The sequence below is a fragment of the Carassius auratus genome, unplaced genomic scaffold (genome assembly GCF_003368295.1).
Source record: "Carassius auratus strain Wakin unplaced genomic scaffold, ASM336829v1 scaf_tig00045816, whole genome shotgun sequence".
NCBI classification, from domain to species: Eukaryota; Metazoa; Chordata; class Actinopteri; order Cypriniformes; family Cyprinidae; genus Carassius; species Carassius auratus.
The window spans coordinates 70804-79612 of record NW_020526937.1 but is presented as its reverse complement, the minus strand read 5'-3'; the positions used below and the strand labels follow the sequence as shown (position 1 = coordinate 79612).

At 34.7% G+C, this 8809-nt stretch overlaps 1 pseudogene; it reads left to right on the top strand.

Moving 5' to 3' along the window:
* Positions 1-1674: 1674 nt before the first annotated feature.
* The window catches only part of LOC113088210 (tensin-1-like), a 39423-nt pseudogene continuing 32288 nt past the window's right edge, over positions 1675-8809 (top strand).

Below are 8809 nucleotides of genomic sequence, written 5' to 3'. Positions count from 1 at the left end.
ACAATCAGTTCTAGTGTCATGTTCTACGCAAAGAAAAAATCTAGACATTACTACATCATATGTCTACATTGTGTGACTCAGGGCTTTTCTTTTGTAATAGGAGGTGTGTTCCCCTGGTACTGTTTCTTTACTCATGCTTACCACACAGCAAGTTGCTGACAACGGGTGAACACACGCACATACAGCACTACGGCCAAAGTACATGAGAGCTCAGACAGAGCCTTGTGCTGCATTTCTTTTCTTGTTCACAGGTTTTCAGAAGACTATAGAGAGGAGATTTCAGCAAGACAGAAGGGTGAGTTTTTTTCAGCTGTTTCTATATTGTTCGCTGAAGACAGCACTCAGGTGAGCCATCAGTACGTAATTTGAGTTTTTGTATCTTTTCTAATGGATCAAGTTGAAGGTTAAAAGACAGGTTAAGGATTAAACATACTGTAGATTAGTGACCAGATGTATGTACACTGACACAAGGAGCACATGGTCTAGGTGTGCAATGCTGAAAGTGAAGGTGGGTGAATCTGATCTGCTGTGTAATTTAAGTATAAGGTTATATCTGTTTTGCAATACATGGACAATAAAGCTTTGCTTGAAGTGGAGAATGGGTAGGTTTGGAAGCTGGTATTTATACAGAGATGTAAATAGAAACGAGAAGCAAAAGTCCTCTCTGTCTCTTATGTGTTGTCAATAGGTGTGTCCACTTATTTTCAAGTCCGCTCACAAAACAAAACAGTCTGATTGGTCTAATATTGAGTCTTTCTTCAGTTCAATTGATCTGTTTTTTACCTTATCACGTGCCAAGGTCAGACAATGCCACTAAAGAGCCCCGTAGGACTGTCATGTGTTTGGCGTATTGGAAGTCGTGTTGTCTTGCGCACTACATGTGTTCGTGGGTTCAGAAAATAAGTAGGCTGAAAAAAGGAACTCATTTGATTGAACTTTGTAAAGAATTAATATTTTGACTCTGGTTAGGCATACACGTATTGTAATTCACAAAGTAGTATTATTATGAACTTATTATGTCTTATCTTTTCTGAGTAAAAGGAAATAGTGAATAAAAAAATAGAGAAGCGTCTTTGGTGTGTGAGAGTTTTTTATCTTGTGACTCTGAATCTTTAATGAAGGAAATGTTGCTGCTTAATCAGACTGTGGTTTCAGTTTCCTTTTACGCTCTGGGTTTTAAATACAGATAATAATTTTGGTTTCTTCATGAGGCCTTTTTTTGTGTTCTTTCTGATTCCCTGAAGTCACTTTGTAAAGTATCTTCTTTTTTATTAATTTTTTCTACTTTTCAAATGTCTGTCATAGCCTTCTCTCCTGGTTGAAAAGTTTAACCTGTTAACTGTCACCCTGCCCCTCAGTGGAATGCTAACGTTTACTTCACTATTACAATTAAATCCTAATCTGGGACTGAAAAAAAAAAAAAAAAAAAACTTTGACCTTTAAAAAAAAGGAGTGACCATTGACCACAGTGGAAATGCTGATGGTTGGAACTATATTTTCCATGACATCTGTAATAAAATATCCACCATCAGCATTTCCACTACAGAACACTACTATACACACGACTTTCATAAACTGACTGAAGTGTCAGATTTCTCTTGTAAAGTATTTGTGTTCACATTATTGAACTGAAGCCAGTCTCATCCTCTCTGCAGATCTCCTTCCATGAGGAACACTATCGTGATGGCGGAGGGATCTGAATTTGACCTGGACTACATTACGGAGTGTATCATTAGCATCACCTTCCACCAGTCCTGCACAGAGCAGACGTACCAGCACAACCTGCGCAGCATCACGCAAGATGCTGCAGTCCAAACATGCAGATCGATACATGGTGAGCAGACAAGAAAACAAACGAATCCGGGTGCCATTGTGTTGTTTGTTGACTGATAGTAGACTGTTGCTATTGGAGTCACATGGAACAAAACCTTTATTTTCCTGCACGCAGGTCATTAACTTATCCGAACACACTGATGATCTCAGCAGGATGAACCACAGGGTAAAGATAAACTGTGTGTCATGTGACTGTTAATGAGTGTAATGGTATGCATACTTCCATAAAAAGTTTGGGGTTGGTAAGATTTGTAATGTTTTTGAAATAAGTCTCTTATGTTCACCAATTTTGCATTCATTTGATCCAAAATAGTAATATTGAGAAATATCATTATTCAAATAGTATTACATTATAGTATTTTATTGTAATACAATATATATATATATATATATATATATATATATATATATATATATATATATATATATAGATATATATATATATATATATATATATGGTATATATATAATAATAAAAAAACATTTCTTATTATGAATCTTGAAAACTGCTAAATATAATTTTGTCATGGAACATTTTGTCAGGATTCTTTGACGAATATAAGTTTAAAAGAACAGCATTTATTTGAAATGGAATTCTTAAACTGTGACCTCACATCTCTGACTGTTAGGTGGTGGATCTAGGATGGCCAGAAGGAAAAGCTCCATCGCTCCATCTGCTGTGTTCAGTGTGTAAAAACATGGACAGTTGGCTTAGGGCACACTCTGAAAACGTGCTGCTGCTACACTGCAAAGTGAGATTTAAAGATATTTGATGTTCATTCTCAGGTTTGAAGTCCATTAGGCCTATTTGTCTCTGGGACTTTGACTCCGTCCTGTAGGAATGTACATGTTGGTTAATGTCTTCCTGTGTCTCTCATAGGGCAGCAGAGACAGAGTGGGTGTGGTAATATCCTCTTACATCCAGCTATCTAATGTGTCCACCAGGTACCACTTAACAATTCAGATTCATTGTTAACAAGTTAAAAAAATCTTTAATAAGACGACTGTTATTTCAGACGAGCTGCTTAATGAGTTAGTTCATCTCAATACAACGACAATTTTGGTTCTATTTACTCACCCTCACCCATGCCATTTTAAACCTGCGGTAGTTTCTGTGTGATTAAAATAAATGGTCTCTGGCACGTTCAAGTTTCGAAATAGAACATAAAAATAGTCCTTTTGATCATGCACTATATTTCATTTTTTCAAAATTAATTTGATAGCTATGTATAAGGAACAGATTCAAATTTAAGTCGAATATAATCATTAGCAACGTCCAGATTTTGAATAAGATTTGAGCATTTTTTGATTTGGATCTTTTCAGTCAATTGAACTAGTTCACAAATCCAGTTTGAAAGCTTTGTTCAGTGATTGTTACAAGAGCAATTGTTTCTGGTAATCATTCATTCGGAGGAAAGAGAGTCATATGCATTTGGAACAACATGACAGAACATTGATTTTTGGATCTACTGTTTATTTTAAGACCTTTAAAGGATTGTTTACTCAAAATGAGCATTTTATCATCATTTGGTCACCCTCATATTGTTCCAAACCTGTAATTTTCTGCTGTAACATGATAATGTTTACTAGTAATCTTAATAGCTTCATCTGGCATCATTTCAAAAATCTGTGTTTAAATATATAAAATCATCGTGAATTGATTGTGAACTGCATGTTGTGGCATGCACTGTATGTTAAATGATTGCATAGTCGACCAAACAGAAAGATTTGTTTATACTTTCGTTTGTGTCTTTCAGTGAGGAACGTGCGTTAGAGCTGTACTCCATGAAGAAGTTCTGCAGTGATAAAATGGTTAGCCTTATGACTCCATCTCAGAAAAGGCAAGGCTCATTTGTTTATGCATTAACTTTCTTTTTTCCTTCGTTCCTGTTGCTTTTCACCTGGAGGCATACTGAGGTGTTGGTGCTGTTATGGCTGTCGGTCACTCAGCAGTCTGTCATGAGCAAAGGTTACACACAGAGACACATTCATGAGAGGAAATCCCCCTATGCAATGTGGATGTCCTCATATTATTTCCACTTCCTTTTTCTGTGAAATATCTTCATTTTACAATGTATTTTTTTTTACATCATGCTGAAAGACACCGCCTGTCATCCCTCATGCATGTGCAATTTTTTCTCCCCTGATTTTTAGTGCGCTATAATCTTCCATCCCTTATGCTCTCTTATCTCTATTGACTCTATAAACACTTTTTGGAAGATGAGTTATTGTAAAGCTTCAAAAATGGCAACATAAATATTCTTCTCTGATCTTTTGCTGGAACAACACAAAGAAGCTGTTCTTGGCAACACTATATAGAAGCTATTTATTCTCTTTGATAGTTAGGTGTACCCAGAATAGCATTAAATCAATGGAGAAACGTAAATTTTTTTCGGCTTTCAGAATCAGTAACGCTTTTCTTGGAAGCTTGTTTCCACAACACACTTTGTTGTTTCTTAGTTCTAAGTTTACATTATATCTTGCAAGTTTAAATTTATATCTAGCTTTTCTTTTTCTCAGAACTGTAGCGCCTCAGTTCAAGTGGCACTTGAACCGATCATCTTTTCCTCTTTACTAGTTATTATAGCACAAAATAAACATGAATGAACATCGGAAGGGATCTTCTTTCAACTGCAGAAAGATGTCAATATACATAATTGTTCAAGTTCGAGTCCACCAACATTCATCTATTCTCCTGTCTGGTTTGTTTTTCTGACATAATGGCAGAATCGGCATTATGATTGGTCAGATTGCCATTGTCAAGCTCCTAGCGAGCTGTGAGGAAAAAACACAATTATAAGTTAAATAGACAGATTTTTTTTTTTTTTTACAATTGAGAAATGTAAAATTGGGGAACATAAATTTATAAATTCAGAGAGAAAAGACACGTTAACTCACAGTTGTGAGTTTATAAAAAGTCAGAATTCCAGGAAAAAAAGTAAGAATTTATATTGCAATTCTGACTGTTGCTCATAATACCGTGTTTTTGCTTTTTTACATTAAGAAAAAAAAAAAAAACAAGACAGAATTTTGGGATAAAAAGTTGGAATTGCCTTTTTTTTAATGATTAATTATTGATTTTTAATCTTGTGGTGGAAACGGGCGCCCATACTTTTCACACCTTTGGCTACAGTAGTTTATTTGGAAATATTCATGCATTCTTTCTTTCCCCTAAATCCCTTTGTTTTAAAATGCTGAAAATAGCCAAATAAACCAGGATGATGCATCTTTTTACTGTTTTATTATTGACATCATCTGAAGTTGTGCTGGTGTTATGAAGCCTGATTTAGTATTGTCTTGTCAATATGAGTGACTGAGGTGTTTGTGGATGTTTCAGGTATGTGCAGGTGTTTGGCAGACTCCTTACCCATCAGATCCGTTTAAACTCTTCCCCGCTCTTCATCCATGGCATCAATATCCATCCCATTCCTGACTTCCACCCTACAGGTGATAAAAACACCCATATGACGTACATCCAGTCTTTTAACCTTTAAGTGAAATAGTGTTTTTAGTTTCCAAGTAATTTTAGGAGTTTGTCATCCAATTTAATATACATTGCCAGAGAAAAGATCTTTCTCAGAATCTCTGTTTTCCTGTTTAAACAAATACTTCAGTAATCTTACTTAAATATTATTTCCCCCAAAAATGAAAGTTCTGTTATCTTACTCTCATTTTCTTTCTTATGTGTACCACAAATGTAAATGTATGTAAATTGTGTATGTAACTTAGATTTAGAAATTCTGTAAAAGTATTTCTGTATCAAATTCTTTCAAATCCATTTTATCTAAGCTCTGACCTCCATGTAAAAGTTACAGTTCTTAATTTACGATATGCATTCTGTATTTAGTTGAATATTTTCTATCGTTATTTTAACAAAGGGAGTCGAAAAGAAACATCTGAGGCAAAATCGAAACTCGAAACTTTACTGAGATCTCTATTTTGTTAACTCTAACAAAAAGGTAATACAATTTTCCTCTGGGACTGTTTGTTTTCAGTGTGTCAGCTGTTTATCAGAGTGTATCAAGACACACAGGCAGTTTACACATCAGGAGTGCAGTAAGACACCAGATATTATATGAATATAATGTAAAATTCTGAACATACTTTGTGTATCATCATGTTTATCCATGTATTTATAGTATGTGTATATTTAGTGCTTGTGTATAACTCTCAGGCAGGTCGCTGTAGGTCAGACAGACAGAGTGTCTTTTGCTCTGGAGCCCCCACAGATGCTTAGAGGTGATTTCATGGTGAGATATCTCACAGACAGACAGACAGCACTAATCTTTTGAAAACTGCACACTGTAGCGTCTTCATTTCTGCTTTCTCTGCAGATTGCATGCTATCACATAAATGATACCATGATGATTCACGAGACCGTGTTTGGTGTGCAGTTCCACACCGGCACTCTGTATGGAGACCAACTTTCCTTGCAGAAAGAAGACCTTGATCATGCAAACGAAGGTACACAAAGTAGTTTTGGTCAAACCCTTGCACTCAAAGCGTCGCAAAGTTTTTTGAAGATAGGAATCTAGGAAAGGATTGCCATTTGAATAATAACAAGCCAAATAATGTTTATTTTGTATCCAGAACAAGCTCTTTTTATCTTTTCAGATAAATCAATAGATATATTGTTCAAAATGTTGGCATCAAATATTTGAACCGTAAATCTGGTTGAGGAATGTTATTGGAAAATGTTCACAGTTGGTGTGATGAACTATGGCTGTATTTACTTGGAGAACTGAAACTGAACTGAAATAAATCAAAATATATAAAGCTTAAACCTATATTATTTCAGCTAGTTGCTTATGTGTCAATTCCCATTTTCATTTAGTTTAAGTTTATGTACTAAAATGTTAAAAAATAAATAAAATAAACAGTATAAAAATTAATCATAAAACCTAAAAAAACAAAAAAAACATGGCAATTCTGGAAACTTTCAACTAAAATTAAAATCTAAATATTAATAAAAACTATTATAATATATCAGTGATACTAAAATAACACTGAAATGGACTGAATACAATCATGAACTGTAAATGGTCTGCAAGGGAATTCTTTTAAGAGTTAGAGAGGAATTAGCTCCCCATGTTATTTAAATAATGGGGGAAATACAAAGTGTCCATAATACATATTAATGTTTTTGTTTTATCGTAGAAATAATATCTATCTTTGCCATTATGTGTTTTCCTAAAGGAAAGAAACTGATTTCCTACATCCACTAACAGTTGTCTTCAGATACTCTTTGATATTTTGAATGTGATGTTGGGAAATTCATACTTTTTAGTACAGGTTCCCTTTTCCTAGTATATGAGTGTGCGTGTGACTGAGCATGTGAGCAAGTGCTTTCAGAGTGTTTTTGGTAAATAATGACAGAGAAGACACACAGTGACCCAAGCAGATCTAAGAAAGAGACAGACAGCTCAACTCTTTACACTAACACTTTATTTTGCTCCTTATGCAATGGGAAGCCTTACTCAACTGTACTTTTGGAGGGACAGAAAAACAAAACTGTCACATTGCTGTGACTAATGTGCTTACAAGTCACGGATAAATCAGCTGTCATTGAACTTGTGTGTGTTGATGTTCCCACATTGCTGTGCAGTGTAGTTTTTTCCATACCTTTCATCCCTTTCAGTCATCATTTGCTCTTGTCTCCATTCAAGACCCAAGATTCCCAGGGGAAGGTGTGGTGGAGCTGCTCTTTTCAGAAATTGCCGACAGAAACCCATCCCTTGCTTCAGGTATCCTCACATTTCTCAGGAAAGAAAGGTGTTTTATGTGGATTATTCAATATAGCTGGTTCAGGAAGAAATTCATTTAGTTGTAAATTAACACTCCGTGTATCTCCATTTTGAGATTTTGGCTACTGGAAGAACAGTTCAGCAGTCACTGAAAATGACCCTCTGGATTCACTAAAGGCTCAGTGGGAAAATCTTACAGAAGCAGGTAAAAGACTGGACTTCTCAAGCTCTTTATAATGTCTCCAATACTGCTCTTGAATAGAACTAGAATAGAGGTTTTTTGTTTTTTTTATGAGGGGGGGGGGGTACTTTTTTATTCAGGATGGCCCCATTAAATCATTAAAAGTCAATAGTTATGGCATATAATGTGAAAGAATGTTTCTACTTAAAATAACCCTGCTCTTTTTAAACTTTCTATTCATTAAAACAAAAACCTGATTATGAAGAACAAAATGATATATGAAACTGCAAAATTGATCAGCATACAGTAAAAAAGTAAAAAAGTATTGTTGTTGCCAACAGAACTTTTAAAACACAACAATTATCACTTTGTGATTTATTATTGTGTTTTATTGTGAAAGTGTGTACAACAGTCATTATATTAGGTTTTAGATTAAAATAGAGAATTCACTCCAAATTGTTCTAATTTAAAAAAAGTATTTCATGTTAAAAACAAAAAAGCATTAGTGCAATAAGACCTTTAACATTTTTTTACTGAGATTTAGCCCTTGTAATAATGTCCCATGAGATAACTAACCTCAATGATATATAGCAAATTAAATGTGAGCTAAATTGCTGAAATAAAAAATTATTTTCACAATATTTATCTAAAATTCACAAGTGTTGGTCTGTTTTAGAATATTACTTGGGAAAAGAATGAATCACATTTAGTTGTATACTACATACACTTTACTATATCTTTATCAACATACTGCAAGCACACTAAATCTAGCTTTGCGTTCACTAACTAATTCAGAACATGTTTTATAGTACTTCATGTGCCTCTTGAGGGGCTGAAACCACGGGAATGTGGGATTTATTTTAGGATAGAAAACAAAAGCATGAATGCACATGTATGCAGTGTTTACTTCAGGATGCAAAGAATAGTTTTCTGAGACATGAAGGTACGTAATGGTCTAGTAATTGTCAAGTTGGTCTGCTACAGGAAACACATTATACCTCTAATACTGTTATTAAGTCTGGGCACTGTGTGCTGAGGTTAATTGGAACAT